This window comes from Arvicanthis niloticus, chromosome X, assembly GCF_011762505.2.
Source record: "Arvicanthis niloticus isolate mArvNil1 chromosome X, mArvNil1.pat.X, whole genome shotgun sequence".
NCBI lineage: Eukaryota > Metazoa > Chordata > Mammalia > Rodentia > Muridae > Arvicanthis > Arvicanthis niloticus.
This window is the reverse complement of record NC_047679.1, coordinates 117,856,718-117,874,415: the sequence shown is the minus strand read 5'-3', so window position 1 is coordinate 117,874,415 and position 17,698 is coordinate 117,856,718. Positions and strand designations below refer to the sequence as shown.

At 41.7% G+C, this 17,698-nt stretch overlaps 1 long non-coding RNA gene across 1 annotated transcript; it reads right to left on the bottom strand.

Moving 5' to 3' along the window:
• Positions 1-4,917: 4,917 nt before the first annotated feature.
• On the bottom strand, positions 4,918-16,999 carry LOC143435614 (uncharacterized). Its single transcript, XR_013106129.1, has 4 exons — positions 16,834-16,999; positions 10,145-10,192; positions 5,701-8,978; positions 4,918-5,365 (listed from the first exon to the last, which is right to left on the bottom strand). It is a non-coding gene; the product is annotated as an uncharacterized LOC143435614 (long non-coding RNA).
• Between the last annotated feature and the right edge of the window lie 699 nt (positions 17,000-17,698).

Genomic DNA, 17,698 nt, shown 5'->3' with positions numbered 1-17,698 from the left:
CTACACACGTGTCCTTATAACCAGAGAAAAGTGTAGTCTTCACCCCTCATCAAGGAAACTTCTCTTTGTAACAGAAGGAGAGCACTACAGAAAACCACAACCAATCAGTATACAGAGGTATGCAGCCCAGTTCCAATGGATACATCTATCTGCAAAGCACCCCTACACCCAAGGCTCATGAAACATTGTGGATGAGGGGACAGAAAGATTTTCAGAGCCACAGGATCAGACAGTTCGTTGTTTCTGACATCACAATGTCTCCCCAGCATGACTGTTCAAACATGAGCTGAGCAAAGACACCAATGGACAAACTGCATAAGGAAAAGCCCATGAGGACTCAACCCTCCACAAAGAACTACAGGCAACTGAGTAAAGCTGGGAGCATGAGAGGTGGCCCTCCTCAGGGAAGAGCATAACAAATGGTTGTTGGGTGCTATAAGGGCAGCCCAGAAAACATACCTACAAGTAACATTATATGAACTCAACAGGTTTTATTTTGTAATATCCTTATATGTTTATACATATTCCTGTAATAAAAACTGATGAGAAAGAGGCCAGGGATTTGAAGGACAGTAGGTGGAATACATGGGAGTTTTTGGATGGAAGAAAGGGAAGGAAGAAATATAGTAATTAAAATACAACGACAAAAATTAACAAATATAAAAAAAAGTTTCCCTGGGGAAATTAGTAAAATCACTGTGAAGAAAGAAAACAACTATGCTTACTAACCCAGACACATGCTGCAAAAAGAAAACAAATTGTCTTCCTAGTCTGTTTATTATATTTATAGTAGATTCAAAAGAGCTTAGGTATTCACATTATTTGTCTTGCATGGCAAATGCTGTCTGGCCTTAAAGCACTTTATTTGAGGCAGCCAATCACAAAGAGAACAAAAGTAAGTGAGGCCCTTCCCCAAATGCTGGCTGACCTTGAGCAAAGGCTGACCTTCAACCTCTGCTTTTACACTGAGGCAGTCACCCCAGACCAGTTCATTCCAGGTTCACCACATATGGTTCTCTGAATCAGTAGGGAAACTGTGGGCATGGTCAGTGGTGAGGTGTGGGCAAGGCATGCAGAAGACAATCAGTTAAGAGTTGTTTGGAGAAGAATTAATAAAGTAAAAATGGCCATCTTGCCAAAAGCAACCTACAGATTCAATGCAATCCCCATCAAATTTCCAACTCAATTCTTCATAGAGATAGAAAGAGCAATTTGCAAATTTATTTGGAATAACAAAAAACCCAGGATAGCAAAAACTATTCTCAACAATAAAAGTACTTCTGGGAGAATTACCATCCTTGATCTCAAGCTGTACTACAGAGCAATGCTGATTTTAAAACGCATGGTATTGGTACAGAGACAGACAGGTAGATCAATGGAATAGAATTGAAGACCTGGAAATGAACCCGCATACCTATGGTCACTTGATCTTTGACAAAGGAGCTAAAACCATCCAGTGGAAAAAAGACAGCATTTTCAACAAATTGTGCTGGCTCAACTGGAGGTCAGCATGTAGAAGAATGTAAATCAATCCATTCTTATCCCCTTGTACAAAGCTCAAGTCCAAGTGGATAAAGGACCTTCACATAAAACCAGATACACTGAAACTAATAGAAGAGAAGGTGGGAAAGAGCCTTGAATACTTGGGTGTCCAGGCCTGCTGGACAATCAAGTGGGACCCTTAGACCCTGTGGAGAAGACTGAGATGTGAGAGAAAATAAAATGGCACAGCACGTCAAGAAGTCTGATCAAGCTGGTAAAATTTTTATTGTTCACACCAGTTATATACTCTAAAAACAGGATATGGGGAGGGGTAGGAAAGGAAAGAGGGCTTTGCAGGTGGAGAAAGCTAGCTGCAGCTGTGGGGTCTAACTAAGTTATTCTCACAAAGCCTTTCCGTTACCAGGGGTTCTACAAACATCTATCTAGCAGGATGTTGTCTAAATCTAGAGATCAGGAGGAAGGGTTACTAAGGTGGGTTGCTATGAGGCCTTGTTTGAAGTTCTGAGAACTGACAAGTGAATCATGGAAGGTAAGCAGAAAGAAGAATAGTAGATAGGAGAGCCAAGGGTGAGTGTTTGCCAAGAGTAAGGCCTTGCCGTGGCTTCCCACATCTCCCCCTACCCTGTATAATAGAGCACTGGAAGCATGGAGGGGGAAGTAGAGGCCTGATCCCCTCTGAGTTTCGGACATTGCGCTGAAGAACTAAGCACTCCTTGGTTGGGGAGGCCGAGCCTCAGCCTCCCGGGCGCTTTTTCAAGGGGATGGGAAGAGTGACCTACGCCAACCCATATGCAATCAGACATGCTTCTCAGGATCCCGTCTTTGAGCGAGAATAAGGAGGTATCCCTGCAGTACTTTGTCTCACACCCTCCAGCATCTCCCTTTACAGAGGAGGATCAATGGTAGGATGTCCCACAAAGGCAGCTGCTCTAGGGAATTGGGGGGGTGGGGATCTTTGAAACATCGCGTCGGGGCTGGTGCTTGACAACTTCTGGAGTGGGTTCATCATCAGAGTCCAATTTTAGGTAATGGACCTGGAGTGGCTTGGCTGCTAGGTTATCTACCTGGATCTTTATGAGAATAGTAAGGCGAGAGAAGGCCCAGGGGCCAAAAGAAATGAGCAAGAGAAGGCCAATGAGAGGCCCAAGGATAGAAGGGAGCGAGGTAGAAAGCCAAGGCGAGGTAGAGAACCAGTTCTTATACCAGCTCTCACTTTTTTTCTTCTCTCTCTATCTTTTCTCTAAGCCCTCTTGAACTCTGCACATGCTATGTTTTACCACCCCTGATTTATCTGCAAAGAAGCAGCGCTCTTCCTTTAAAGCGGCGCAGAGCCCTTTCTATTGAAGGAGCAAGAGATCTAGGCCTCACTGTTCTGGAGTACAACTTTAGCTAAAGAGGAAAGTGACTCACTAAGGGCTTCGCTGCTCTGCTGTCGCTCTCTAACATCTTGATCAATGGTGGCACTAAGCTCAGAGTAGTAGCGGTTGGAGAGTGCAAGGGAGGAAACTCCAGTCCCAGTACCCACCACCCCCAGCCCCAAGATGACTGCAACGGTCATTGCAATGATGGGCTCTTGCTTTTGTCACAGGAGAACTTCATCATGTTGTGAGGGTGAGGTCCAGGAAAGGCGCTCCTCTTGGTTCCATAAGTGGAAAAGTCATCTGAGGAGTAATAGGCTAGCCGCAGGAGAACCTGCACAAAAGATCTTTTGAAGCCTTAAAGGTAGTAAGGTGTATGCATGGAGTGAGTCCAGGGGAGCAGGGCTACCATGTATCCTCAAGAGGAATAAGGTAAAAGCCGCCTGTAAAGTTAAAAGAGGTTTGAGTCTGATTATAAACTAAGCAAAGGTAGGAGGCAGCTTGTTTCCGGGAGCGGTGACGCAGGTACCAGATCCCTGAGACCATCTCCAGAGAAAATCTTTTAAAGGAGCAATGTTGCCAACGGCGGGAACTATGTTCTGTGGAGAGAGTAAAATTATTATGGGGGATAGCAATTTTTCCATAGGAAAGGAGGAGAAGAATGATAGCAAAGCCAGCGCTCCTGTGTGAGCTTTGTGCAAGAATCATTGATGGCAGCAAACGTCTGTTCTATCAAGGAAAAGACAAGGTGTGAAGAAGAACGATGAGAAACTGTTGTTAATGAGGGAGTTAACTCTGGCGCGGCATGATCCTGTGAAGGAGAAGCGGGAGGAGGAGGTTGAGAGTTGGAAGGTAGGGCAGGTTGGTGAGGGACCAAAACTGGATTAGGTCCTCTGGTGTCAGAGGAAGTTTTATGCGGGATTTCTCTGATGAGTTTGCTGTGAAGAGATGATGGATGTTAGTCAGTGGCCATAAATCTGCAACCTGGTGGCCTAACCAGATTGAACCCAGGATGGCAGGCTCCGGAGGCTCTGGAGACCCCATTGGACCCAGGACCTTGACAGGAGGGGTGCTCTCCAAGGTGTTTCTAAGCGTGGACATTGACCACAGCTGCTCAGACAGTGTTAAGTACCTAACGCTCAACTTTGGACCCTTAGAAACAGTGCATCACCTACTTACTTGTTTGAAGTTCTGAGAACTGACAAGTGAATCACGGAAGGTAAGCAGAAAGAATAGTAGATAGGAGAGCCAAGGGTGAGTGCTTGCCAAGAGTAAGGCCTTGCCATGGCTTCCCACACTTGGACACAGGGGAAAAGTTCCTAAACAGATCACCAATGGCTTATGCTCTAAGATCAAGAATCGACAAATGGGACCTCATCAAATTGCAAAGCTTCTGTAAGGCAAAGGACACTGTCAATAGGACAAAATGGCAACCAACAGATTGGGAAAAGATCATTACCAATCCTACATCTGATAGAGGGCTAATATCCAATATATACAAAGAACTCAAGAAATTAGACTCTAGACAATCAAATAACCTTATTAAAACATGTTTTAATTCTTTGTTTAGCCTGGGAACGTACATGGAGGGACCCATGGCTCCAGCCATATATGTAGTGGAGGATGTCCTTGTTAGGCATCTGTGGGAGAGGAGGTCCTTGGTCCCATGAAGGCTGGATACCCCAGTGTGGGAGAATTCAAGGGCAGGGAGGCAGAAGTGGGTAGATGGGTGAGGGGGGCACACCCTCATAGAAGCAGGAGGAAGAAGATGGGATGGGGGTTTCTGAGGGGAATGGGGAAAGGGGATAATATCTGAAATATAAATAAATAAAATGTCCAATAAAAAAAAAAGAAAGTTGAAAAAAAGAAGTGTGCATCATTATGCCAGTCTTTAAGTGAGGATCTCTGACAATCACCAACCAAGAACCATCTGTTTCCAGATCTCTTGTTATATGAAAAACCTGTCTACTTCTTTAACAATTTTTGACACTTGTAATCAAAAGCATCATAATTATCACATCTAATTACATATAATTTTCCACAAAAGGTCCATATTAAGCTTTATTATTATTATAATTATTATTATTAATTATTTTTCTTTTTCTGTGATTAAAAAACAAATCAAAACAACAACAACAAAAAAAAAACCCTCACAATGGGGCCTCAGCAAGGAAAGACATTTTCCACCAAGCCTAATGACCCAAGTTTGATCCCCCAAACACACACACACACACACACACACAAAAGACAACTGACTCTCCCAAATTATCCTCTGACCATGCATACACACAAACAAACGAAGCAACAAATAAATGAACAAAGCCTTGACAAAAGCTACTTAAGGATTTGTTTTGCTCAGAGTTCCAGAGTATAGTTCATGATGGGGTGGTGGTCACGGAGGCAGGAGTTTGAGGCAGATGGTCACATTGTATCCACAGTCAGGAAAACAGGAACGCTGGTGCTCATCTCACTTTCTTCCTAGTGTTGTCTCGGGCTCAGCCCACCTGAACATACACACAACAATCTGGTAATTATTAAGCATTGTTCAATCCATCCCCAGCGTACTAGGGACCTGTCTGCGGAACAGTTTTAAGATCTGAGTGAGTCTCACCTATACACCAGGGCATTCTTCAAAGGTGAAACTGACAGTTGAGTAGACATTTCTGTGAGCTGCTGTGTTAGCTCAATGGATTAAAAAGACTCCTGTCAGCTCTCAGAGACTGAGCCGTGAACTGAAGAGCATACACAGGCTGGACCAAGCCCTCCCCTCCCCAGCACCTATGCAGCTCAATTTCCATGGCTGCATTGTCTGGCCTCAGTGGGAGAGGATGAGACTAACCTTGCAGAAACTTGATGGTGAGGGAACAGCAGACTCTCTGTCTCCTCCTTCATTCCAGTATTGATAGCCTCATATGGTTATGTGTGAATCCAGAGGGCTGGCCTGGCCTCTGCATCCTTCCTTTTCCCATTAGTTCTCAAGTGTCAGATGAACACAGGGGATGATATCATGGTGTCTTCAACTGTCACCTGGATGGAAGAGCATTCCCCAAGCCCGCTGCAAGCCTTTTTGCCTCCAAAACTGTGTCTTGTCTAAATACATGCTGAATAATGAAGTTTTGATTTGACAGATAATAATTGTATGACTGCAGAGAGCACTGGGGAGAGAAGTGCAGAAAGGGGTGAACAAGAATACAACAATTTTATATGTATAAATGTATATGTCATGATGAAACCCACTACTTGATATCTAATTTTTTATAATAAATAATTGTGCATTTGTTTTTAAAAAAAAAAAAAAAGAGTTGTTGTTTGGAGGAAGTAAGACTAGAGGAGCATAAAGATGAAGTTCATTGTAGCAAAAAGTGAGGCTAGACCACACACCTGCCATTCTTCACTTAGCTGAGCATTAGGAGTGAAAACAGGGGATGGCAGAATGGCATCCTATATTCCCTAGGTCAACAATGAGGATATGTGGTGAGACAATCAGAGAAATTTGTGTGCATGTTTTGTAGGTACGTATGCATGTGCAGGGGCACAAACATGTCTGTGCACATATGTATAGAGGCCAAAGGACAACACTGGATGTCCTTTTTCAAGGAGAAAGTTCCCACAAGAGAAGACAGACAAGGGCTGGAAAAGAAGCAACAGAGAAGAAGGCAAACCAAGAAGCTGGAGAGCTTGGAGGAAGGCTCCAGGGTCCACTGCAGACACCTAGAAGGTTGGAAAGCTTATGAACTTCCAACTGGAGAGAGAAGATTAGGCAAATTCAGCAGCCCAGGCCTCAACAAGGCGTTCCTGGGGAGCAGTATGCTTCTGCATCTTGCTAGCAAGTCACTCCAGGAGCTGACATAAGCAGATGGAGGCAGCATGCAAAAACTGCCACCATTTAAAAGCAGAAATGGATAGAAAGCCTGAGAAGTTAAGTTTAGCGGAGGTGAGGCAGCACACATTGTAACTTTAATTTTTTTCAAGTCCTATTTTTAATGATGGTTCTTAAACACTTTAACCTCCCTTGTAGCCCACCACCTACCTGAGGTAGTGGAAAAGAAAGGATACAGGGATGTGGACCTGTTTAGAAATGGTTCTTTGGAGCAACTCTTGTCTGTGTTGTCTGGAAATCAGCAGTTCAGTTCACAGGTTAGCAGGCGGCAGCAGCTCGATCCACTTGCAAACACTTCACGGATACACTAGCAATCTAGATTCATTAGCAACAGTGGTGACAAGACCAACAGAGATATTCAGGCCTCAGCCTCCGCTCTAGTCAGCAGGAGGGACCAGCAGGAACACCAGGAGAAGTTCTCAGGTGGGCCTTTTTCAGGGAAGATCAGCAAAAACTAGAGATCCACAAGCATGGTACAGCTAGTTGTACCAGCAAGCCAAGCTCTGGCTCCATCACTCAATCTTGGTTCTGCCTCTCTGAGCTACACACTCCAACCTGGCTAGCCCTGGAGCTTCTGGGCAATTTTTCTGTCTCCAATTCTTATCTAGCTGTAGGAGTGCTAGACAGGGTTACAGATATGAGCCATTGCACCAGGGCATTCAGCTTTATTATGTGAATTTCAAAAATGGAGCCCAGGCTTTTTGTGAGAGCTTGTTTAATTACTGAAGCATCTCCGTGGTCCAATCCTTAATGATTCAAGAGTGGTCCAAAGCCCAAGAACCTGGGTATCATCTTGTTACAAGCTTGTTATCCACACTGATATCTTGCCTTAGATCCACTGGATCAGAATATACATCTTAGCCATATCCACAGGAAATTTCAATCACATTTATGTTTGAGAAGCATAGAACAGCTAGCTTTCTGTTAACGTCCAGATACTAAAGAGGTTTTGCTGACCATACTCAGTCATTGTTATTACTCCTCCTATTCCTCCTGCCCAAGCTGTTATAATTTACTAAAAATCTAAAATCAGGCTATAGATGTAGGTTGGTAGAGTTCTTGGCTTGCATGCACAATGCCCTGATTTGATCCCAACACCACATTAACCAGGTTTGATAGCATACACTCCTAATCCTGCCACTAGGAGTTAGAGACAGGAGGCTCCGAGGCTCAAAATCATCCTCTACTACACAGTAAGACCAAGGACAGCTAGGGATACAGAAAATCCTATGTCACATACAAACAAACAATAACCCTATACTTTGCCAGGAAAAAAAAAATGTAAAATCTATTCTTTGCTCACAAACACAAGTGGCAGGGTGACCAGAGGCCTACCTGGCTGCTTTCTTCTAAACCATAGCCCAGCCAGAATGCAAAAGCCGTGGAATAAAGGTCTGCAGGAAGAAGTGCTCCAGGCACAAGTATTTCTCTATATTACAATCTTTGCATACATCAAATGGGGCCAAGAGCATACCTACTCACAGAGCTGTTGAGACGAGAAAAGAAGATCATCGTGTTGCTGAAGCACTTCAGAAAGAAGGCTATTATCCTGATTTGTCCTATTCAAAGGGAAAGAAGAGCTGGGTGTTCTAGAATGTACTATAGTTATTCTATTGACCTACTCAAGTCCTTGGTCCCCATTGCTTCTGCAGCCCAGAAACAAGGCAATTTGGTCAGCTCAAAACTCAGAAAATAAAAACAGAAAGAACAGGGTTGGAAATCATCAGTCTGTAAAATCTCCAGCCACGTTTTTGCCTTTGTACCATCCTCTCCCCCCTCCAACACTCTATAGCTACTCTAAATTAGCTTTTCACTTGGATTCCCCTACTTATCTAAACTGTGCCCCAAATCCCCATGATCCTATTGACCGCAGCATATTTGTATCAATTTTGTAGGGCTCACCATGTATTTTTCGCTGGTGCTAAGTGCTTATATACATTAAAGCATTATCCTTATAACAGCCCTGTTAAGTAGCTATTATTACGTCTAATATTTTACGGATGAGGAAACCAATTCAAAGAAGTAACTTGCCCAAGGTCTCGCAGCTGTGGCGGAGCTGGGATTCCAAAGCCTGTTCTGGTAATAGCAAACATACTGAAGATGAGAGTGGAGGTTGAAATTTACAGACACTAAAAATGCAGGGAGATGGAGGTTAGGCCAGGGTTTTGAATGCCATGATACCCTCTTGGTAGGTGAAGGTTGTTCAGAAAGGGTATCCAGCATTTCCTTTGTATAATCTGCAGAGGAGCAAAAGGCAGGCTGCATGACCAATAAGGGAAAGGTAGATACGTAAGTTATCTCATTTCTCCACACATATGGCTAAACTTTTCTAGGCCAAGGCAATAGATTTACAATATTATCATCACCTCCTGCTGGATGGCAGTCATGTTTTGTTATCCAGAGCTTGAGCATGTATAACAGCATGCACAGTAGGAGGTACTGGTGACACAGGCTACTATGGAAAAGGGAGTCAATGCGTACGAGGCCCTGAGAGCCATGTCACCACTGTCTGTGGTTGGTCAAGGTTACTATTTTGCCTTTTGGACATACTATCAATTATCCTGCCAGCAGAGATACTGGACCTTTAGTTTTCTTATAATATAAGTAACTGACTTTAATTAAACCATCAGTAACTTGAACCTAATTATTTCAGACAGTATTTAATTAATGTTCTATGGGTACCTAATATAATTAAGGTTCCTTTAATAAGACCTTCTGTGACATTAAAATATATGACCTTTATCTTCCTTATCTACCACATTCTGACAACTCAGATTTGTCATTTTCACTAAAAGGTATAGTTTGATTAAATAGAACAGGCTATAAAATTAATCTGGCAAATTATACTTGTTTGTTTCTTTTTTCTTCCCCCTCAAAGCCTAATAAGTTAAGTCTTTTAATTAGCAGTTCAGATCCAAGTGTTCATACCACCATTTTACTTTTAATTTGCCAAAGTGTTTCTTTTGTACCTGAATTTTTGTGACCAAAGCAGATAACAACTATCCTTTATTAATCATGGTGAAAGGTTCAATCTTTAAGATACGAAAGAGAATGAGCTGCCCGTTATTTTAACAGTGACTAGTGATTGTCTTAAGATGATCGCCTTTAATGAGGGGCTTCAGTTTCTAGTATTAACAAGGCAATCAAAATAGTAAATCCCTATAGGCATTGGCAGCAAACAGAAGTCTCATCTGAAAGTGACTCATGATAGGCAGGGTTTATGTATTTCTCACCTCCAGTTCAGAAGCTCCCCTGTGACCCAGTTTGTAACTGTCCTCACAACCTTTCACCCTCACCCTGCAAATATGAAAGGCCTGATTAAAGGAAAAGGGAGGCTATTGGTCTCACACTTCCTTTGCAATCTGCTAAAAAACTATCTTGCTTTGGGGTTAGGGGATTTTACCTTGGAAGTTGAGAGCTTGCTAGCATGTCCAGAACCGTGGATTCAATCCTTGGTACCAAAAATGAAAAAGAAAAACAAAATAATTATTTTGTTCAACAAACGTGGACAAAGGTAAGCTAAAGAGAAATACAGTTTGAGTGGGAATCCTTAAGGTCCCCAACTCAGTTTCAAGACCACCCAAAGGCCAGTAGTATTTTAGCATCCAGGGCAACTGAGTACTGCTTCCTCTCAGGGAGGTGGAGGGGGGGAAATCTGTTAGATATGTTTCGTGTGTGTGTGTGTGTGTGTGTGTGTGTGTGTGTGTGTGTTAAAACTGAGAAGGTGAAAAGTAGTGGAGATGGAAAAAAAGGAAAGGGGTGCATGGCCACTATAAAGTTTTCAGGGAGCCGGAAGTACACCTCTCCTGACTCTGTAGGTAAGGGAGAGCTCCCAACAGTGTCTGCCACTGTTGTGGTGTTTAAGAGATCTTTCTGTAGTACAGAAAGCCTTTGAACCCCACTCTAATCCATATTGTAATCAGGGCATAGTGGACACTTGAAAAAAGCCTAGAGAAACTGAATTTTCAATTTTATTTAATTTGAATTAATATTGACAAATTTAAAGCATCACATGTGACCAATGGTTACCTTACTAAACAAAGGCAATGTTTAACAGCTCATCCCCTTCACTTCACACAAGAGACAATGTGCAGAGTAGACAGCCAACCCTTTGCCGAGTAATCACATGTCTGAGGACTAGACTGCAAATACTAAATTCAAGCTCAGACTCTCAGTTTCTTTGGACACCTTTCCCAGTTCATACTACTTCCCTTCCCAGCAGCTCTGGAGTAATTCTCTAAGGGATAATCTTCACATATGTTGACACTGTCATTTCTCACTGGTTCAATACACACCCACCGCCTATACACACACACACACACACACACACACACACACACACACACACACACACGCCACACACAGAGAGAGAGAGAGAGACTCAGAGTAAGACAGAGTAGACAGTGACAGAAAGAGACAGAGACAAAGGCAGAAAGAAAGCATGGCAGCTTTTAAAACAGAGCCAGTGCTCTGGAGCAGTGTTAATTGGCTGTGAGATCAGAGCAATCCGAAGTCAAATTCCAGAGGAGCACACTTGGACAAATCTGGGATCCCAGCACTTGGGAGGCTAAGGCAAAAGAATTACAAGTCTGAGAAAAGCCTATATTACATAGAGAGATGCTGTCTAAAACTAAAATAAAATAACTAGTTCAATATCAGCTTGGGATATGTAAGGCCCTGCTTCAAAAACAAGACAAAAGAAAAATTGATTCTTCTCTATACTTAAGATCTAGGGAGCTCGCTGAATGTGGATTTTTTTTCCTCACAATTTGCTTTTTAACTTTAATTACTAAGTTTGTTTTGCTGTGCTGGGAAATCAAAGCCAATGTCTCACTCATGTCTCACTCATGCTGGCTAAGCCTTCTACACTGAGTTGCATCCTTGGTCCTCAGTCCGTCACAATTCAGACCTCTATGAAGCAACTGACAAAATATAGCTGAAACCTAGATGCTTTCAGCTCTCCGGTGATTAGCCTCTAGCCTCTGAAAACAGAGCTCTTGAAAATAGGAAGTTTAGAAAATGAATAGAGCTGAAAAAACCCCCACCAGGACAAATCTGGTGATGTTTTAGAACATTTGTTATCACTCATGCAATTTGCATGAGAAACTGTATTGACTGACAACAATACATTTGAATTAACAAAATAGTTGCAGGATGAACTATAAAGACAGTTCCAGCCAGTTGTGCTGATTGGTATGCAACCATATTTCCTACCCTGGAGGCTGGAGAAGGAGGATTACAAGTTCAAGACAAACTGGACCTCATAGGAGGAGCCTTTTTTAAAATTTCTTATGCCCCGATATTATAGAGAAAGTATTTCGTAAAAATTAAAATAATTCTATTTTGACACATGAATGTCTCAGATCAAATGTTTAATATCGATCTATTTTTTTGCTAAAGGATTTTTTTCTCATACATGTTCTACATTTTATAAATGTGGACTCATGGCCATAATAAAAAAAAACTCACCATCTTAACATAGAAATAAGATAAATGTGGGTATGGAAAAACAGATCTGAGTGTATGAATTTTTAACAAAAGTTAGAATAATTGCAGCTAGTATGTCGTGACAGATACAAATCAGGCATCATTTTAATCAAACTGAATTTAGATGATAGACTTTCATGGAAAACCTAATTTACTTTGAATTCCCCGGTCATGACTTGTGCACGCTTTACACGACAAGGTTAAAGAGATTACATCTGGGTTCCCGTCAGCAGCATCTGCTGGTTAGTTCTCCGCATGCTGATTTAATGAGAGGTCAAGCACCGGCTGTCCAGAGGACTTCTGTTTGAGGCAGGTGATGGGAAGAAGTCTTCATTTCCATGGCAGTTGATGCTGGGGCTTTCGGAATTAATGTATCATCATCCTAGCATTTACAAACTATCCCGACATTTGTCACCATACTAAACTTAAAAGCAAAAATCACAAGCAAAGCTTTTAATTTTTTTTTTCAGTACAAAAAAAAAAAAAAAAAAACAGGGGGAAGAAATGTTCTTCTGAGTTGGGGCTTTTTCAAAACCTAACTTACATGTATTTTCTTAAAAGTACAATCACTGTAGAAGAGTATATGTCTATGTGACACAATACCATACTCAATTACATAAGTAATGTCCAGATGACAGGAGAATTCATTAACAACTTCTTAGGCTTCATGACAGGAGAAGAGAATACAGAAATCATTCACCCTAAAAATTCTAATCCAATTTTTTTAAATAATTTAAATTCATTAAAACATTTTCTATTTCAATTCACAAGTTGTTCAGAGAAGAGCTTAAAGATGTTCCTGTAATTACTGTAACAGGAAGGGCTTCGAGCCATTAAAATAATCTCTGGCAATTCAGTGTGATTCCCCTTATTTATGCAGCACTCTTTTCTGAGTGTGCCTAAGTCCCGCTTTGCCTTCACAGAAATGGTCACTTCTAAGCAGTGTATCACAAAGAGGCTCAAATTCCAAAATCAATCAAGCCATTTTGCCAAAGACGGAGGATTTACAATCGAGTAATCTGTAATCATATAGATGTTTTATGATAATTATCTTCCTTTTGAGCACACATTTGTGACCAAGAGTGTTGGGGGGGGTGGATGAAGTAGATAGGGTTTGTGGTATTTTATTAGGATGAGACTGAGAAATGCCAAGCATTTCATTTTTATATTAAAACCCACTTTTGCCCAGGCCCTACTCATACATCACTGTGCAATACTGACAACTGGACACAGCTCTTGACAAATCACAGATTAAATATTCATTTTGAGTATGCATAAAAATTATAGTAAGAAGATGGGCAATTTTCTCAACAGGCCTATCATAATCATGAGAAGAACTGATTATTCGTGGTAGGGGATACAGGATGAACAGGTGTTTGGGCTCAAGAGAATACATTAATTTCTCCAATTTCAACAACTGAGATCTCTACTAAAGATGATAGAAGTTTTCCCTTGCCTGTGTCTTTGAGGGAAGCAGACATGAGTATAGTAGGCTAAGCTGAGATGTTCTGAAGTCATTTCATACGAATGGTTTATCTACTTCAAAATGTATTTTTAGCCTGTGCTTCTTTTTCATTTGTTCACTAGAGTGCATCATCCGCTATACAGTCTCTATTTCTTTCTCGCAGAGAATTGTCATTAGACTACCACGCCAAAGTAAAGGTTCTAACTCTCCTGGCATCTGGCACAAGCCTCTAACTGCTTGAAATAAATCTAAAGGAAAGTGCTTTCAGCTGCAAGCAGTGCAAAGGCTTATGATAGGTAATAACTTAGAAGTAAGCCATATTGACAATCCAGCCAATGTTTAAATCAAACATTTAAAACTAAAAGTCAGACCAGAGAAGTTTAATGTCAAGACAATGATAGCAAAGAAAGTACTTTGCTAAGTCAATTTCTGACAGAATGACAGTTTCTCCCGCCCCACAGTCACTGCAGTGAGTGGATACAGAGAGCAACATGACAAACAGCAGGATGCTCTAATGTCCCACAATCTGAAGCATGCCTTACCCAATTTTGAAAATATGTAAAAAGATAATAACAGAAATTTCCTACTATTTTTTTGGTTCCAACATGCATGTTGTGTACTGACTAGAAAAGGAGAGGGGCTTGTGGGTATGGCATAGATTTCTAAAATTATATCCTTTATGATCTTTCCTGTACCTCTGTGGACATGCAGAAGACAAACAGATGCGTTTACAACTCGGTCGTACAGCATATTACGAAACTGGGCAGATTGCTGGTTTCCTTACTGCAGAAGTACATAGTGTGGCAGACTTTGCCATGCTAAAGCATTCTCCACATTCAAACAATCAATTGCCTGTTGTAATTACTGCAGGGCATTAAAAAACAGATGCACATTATGTATCAATATCAACCCATCAGAATTCAAAACTCAAGCTATAAACGATTTTCTTGTCCTGTGGCTGCTCAAATGTGACACATGTCCTTCTTTATAGAAGCCTGCAGATTAGAACATGAGTCCTGACTCTCAGCCAGTTAAGAAGATGTGCCTTCAACAGATGAGATTTGAAGGGCGGGGAACTAGATAGGAGAGCAATAAATAACCTCCCAAAGAAATGGACCTCTGACAGTCTTCAGTGTGTACTCTGAGATGTCCATTTTCCCCAAGATCACATGTGACTTTACCCTAAAGTATCTGCTTAGAACCCTTTTGAGTCACATAACAAACTCCTAGGATCGAAAATACTGTGATTCCTTATTAGCTTCTGGATTCCTTTTGGAAATACAGGCTGCCCCTTCTCAGCTCAGGCCAAGAAACAGAAAAGGTTGAATTCCAGGAAGTGAAAACTGCTTCTCTGCCAAAGCCATCCACTCGTCAGGTCCAGGTGACCTCCTAGGCATTGTGCTGGGGAGCAGCTGGTCAAGACTTCCCACTCCAACCTGCCCCTCCCCTCCCCAACACCATCTCCTCTGTCCTCCAATCTGATGAAGCAAATGCTTTCTGCAAGACCCACCGCTAGGTGCTGAGGACACAGAGGCTCTGACATGAAGAAGCTCACATTCTTTTCACCAGGAAGCAGGTCAGAGCATTACACAGTGGCCAGGGCTGACAAAGAGGTTAGTACAGGAGGCTCTGCCCACACAAAAGAGATAGGCAGTAGTAGCTCTAATCCCAAAACAGACACACACTACCATTTTTCTTCCTGTGCCTCAAAGTGCCTAAAAATGGTGCCTCCCAACAGAGTGAATAAGAGAACAGGGCATTAGCAGCAGAGAAGTGTGAGAGAAAAGATAGAAGATGGTGCAAACAGGTGGATGGAAGGACATACACCCACCTCCATCCAAACTCCCTTAATGTGCCAACATAATGACGGAGGTTTAGCAAAGAAGCAGACTTCTGCTAAACATAAGACACAGTGTCTCCTTTGTTTAGAACGTTTTCACAGAGCTTAACGCAGTGTGTCAGACTTTGAAAGAGTGATATCTAAACAATTGGGCTTCTGCAGCAGAATCTCTTTACCCCACTACCAAAACAAAAGCCTCTACAAAACTCTCAAGAATAAAAGAGACAATCAGAGCTGCTCCTGGTAAAGACTTCTAAAGGCCTTTCTGAAGATTCTGAAAGCTCCATAGACTATGCTGAGGAATTTCTTCTCATTACTCCTCGAAACCCATGAAACAGCAACTACATCTTCCTAGTATTCTTTTCTGACACTACCTCACTGACCAATCAATAGCTTTAACTAAAGTGGTCTAAATTTAAAAGCAATATAAGAGATGGGAAAAGAAAAAGAGGTATACCAGAAAAGGCTGGGTGTGTCAATGAACATAAGAATAACTGACCCAGCCCATGCAGTGACTAAAAGAACAGGGAAGTTGAGAGACAAGGAATGATTCTAAACGGGTAATCAAAGAGGTCTGGATATTAGAAAGCCTAGAATTTGACAAGTTATTTTCATAAGCCAAATATTTTCATAAACCAGAGATTGTGAGATGATGCCTTTGGAGGTAGAAAGAAAACCATGGACTGAAGAGCTGTAAATGAATGAGGATTTGATTGTTCGCCTCTGGCTATCATTCATCTTTCCAACAGGAAGCAGAGTATCACCTTTGCCTGGGACTTTATATTGGCATTAGTCAGATACTCAGTGATCTGCAGAGCTGCAGGAAGAGAAAAAGAGGAGTGAGAGGAGGGAATGAGGAAGAAGAGAAAGAGAAAGACCCAGAAGGATAGAAGGAGAGGTAAGGGAGAACAGAAGGACATAGGGAAATGAGGAAGAGGGAAAAGTAGAAAAACAGAGACAGATACATCCACACGCTAATTAATCAGAAGCCAGCCTGGCCTGAAAAGGTGTCCAGGGTCTTTCATCTGCCTTTCTTCTTGGCTAACAATTCTAATTTTTCCAAGTCTCTCCCTTGCTGTCTTCTCGTAGGTACTATTGTGAAGGTCAGGGCCTTCCTTTACTAACGCTGCCAAACTACCTATATGTTATACCTATTACCTACGCGATTGTTGCAATGGACCAAAGCAAATGTTTTCTCTGTAATCAAGGGCGCAGGATGCTACCTTACAAACTTGACAAGCTTAATACAGGCTTACTCAAGGATGAGATTTAACTCAACCAACCACACCAGTGTGCCTACCTCAGCATCTAGGTCTCAGGGTCACTGGCAAAACTTGCTGATTCCGATGGCATCCGTACTCGTCATCAGAGCCATTTCCCCCCACACTAGCTGTTCAGCATGAAGAAGGGTTTCCGTAATTATACTCATTGCCTCCACTCGAGTGTGGCTCACGTCGGGACATACGTCTACAAGGCTTGGATTTTACAAAGATTAAATGAGATCACATATATAAACAATGCTTTAGCAGGCACTCCATCATAATAGCCATCATTATTATCATCAGCATTTATTCATTCAACCAACCAGGCACTCAATAAATATTGATTGACTGTATGAATGGATGAGTACAAAAAGTTCCTTTAAGCAGTCCAAGTCATACAAAGGATGCAGAAACCTTCATACTTTTCAAGCCTGTCTACACATAGTCATATGTAATATCTGTTTAGGGCTCTTCCACTTATGGAGTCCTTTTATAAAAGGTTGATTTAAAAATTGTGCACTGTTCCCATGTCCAGCAGACATAAACATCCTTTACCCTATTTTTACCACAGTACTTGTCATGTCTTCTCAGATGCTACATTTTTTGTTTTGTTTACTTGTTTATTGCTGGTCCCACAGTCAAATAGCACATAAGTTGCAGAAGATGAAGGACATTGCCTGTTTCTAATGCATCCTAAGTGCATATGAATGTTCAGCATAGAATAGGAACTATGAATTAATGAACAAATGATGAAAATACAGTTAGTTTTGCAAGCTGTTAGCTCTGAGGTAAAGTGTTAAAGTTGGGTTGATGAAGATACAGGCTACAAAATTTGAAAAGGATCAGTAAAAGCTGAGGTTAGAAATAAAAGAAACCCATTCGCCACTGGCCTTAGTCTAAAAA